The sequence below is a fragment of the Babylonia areolata genome, chromosome 19 (genome assembly GCF_041734735.1).
Source record: "Babylonia areolata isolate BAREFJ2019XMU chromosome 19, ASM4173473v1, whole genome shotgun sequence".
NCBI lineage: Eukaryota > Metazoa > Mollusca > Gastropoda > Neogastropoda > Buccinidae > Babylonia > Babylonia areolata.
Window position 1 is genome coordinate 17,046,535 of NC_134894.1, and position 968 is coordinate 17,047,502.

Consider the following 968-nt stretch of genomic DNA (forward strand, 5'->3'; position numbering starts at 1 on the left):
TGCAAATGGGTACCTTATGTCAGCTTGGTGAGGTTTGAACGGTGGAAGGAGAGAACTGGGCCCCACCCACCTATGCTGCGCCCTAGACACAGTGGATATGGACTCACCGTATAAGGTCATTGGATCTTGAACATTTAAACCTTGTCTGGAAACAAATGAAATGAGCGCTCATTAAACGGAACAAAAAGAAGAACACCAACCGCGTATCATCCTCCATTCAAAGTGTGGCATTAAAAAGGAGACGGCCTCGTTCATCGAGACAAATGGAGTGGCTCGGAATGAATCTCCACTACACCTCGTAGACGACAAGCACAGCAAACAAACAAAATGGAATGCCTCACTTGTGAGCACAGTCTCCATGCAAAACCTAGAAATGACTGTAAATGAGGAAAGATCATTCAGAAATGTTATTGGGAAGAAGATGTGTTTTTAGAAGATGAAAGAAAAAGGCAAGACGAGCCCTTATTTTCCACCCATTCTCTCCTCCAGCCACCTCCAACTCCCACACACATCCGCGTGTTCTCCCCACCAAACATCGCTGAAACAGAACTGTAGAAGTCACGAATTTTGAACTGAGCCTCAGTTTCAGTTTCAGTTTCACTTTCTCAAGGAGGCGTCACTGCGTTCGGACAAATCCATACACGCTACACCACATCTGTTGAGCAGATGCCTGACCAGCAGCATAACCCAACGCGCTTAGTCAGGCCTTGAGTGCATGCTTACATATTTGTGTACCTATGAAAGTGGATTTCATTTTACGTAATTTCGCCAGAGGACAACACTCTCGTTGCCATGGGTTCTTTTTCAGTGCGCCAAGTGCGTGCTGCACACGGGACCTCGGTTTATCGTCTCATCCGAAAGACTAGACGCTCAGTTTGATTTTCCAGTCAAACTTAGGAGAAAGGGCGAGAGCGGGATTCGAACCCACACCCTCACGGACTCTCTGTATTGGCAGCTGAGCGTCTTAA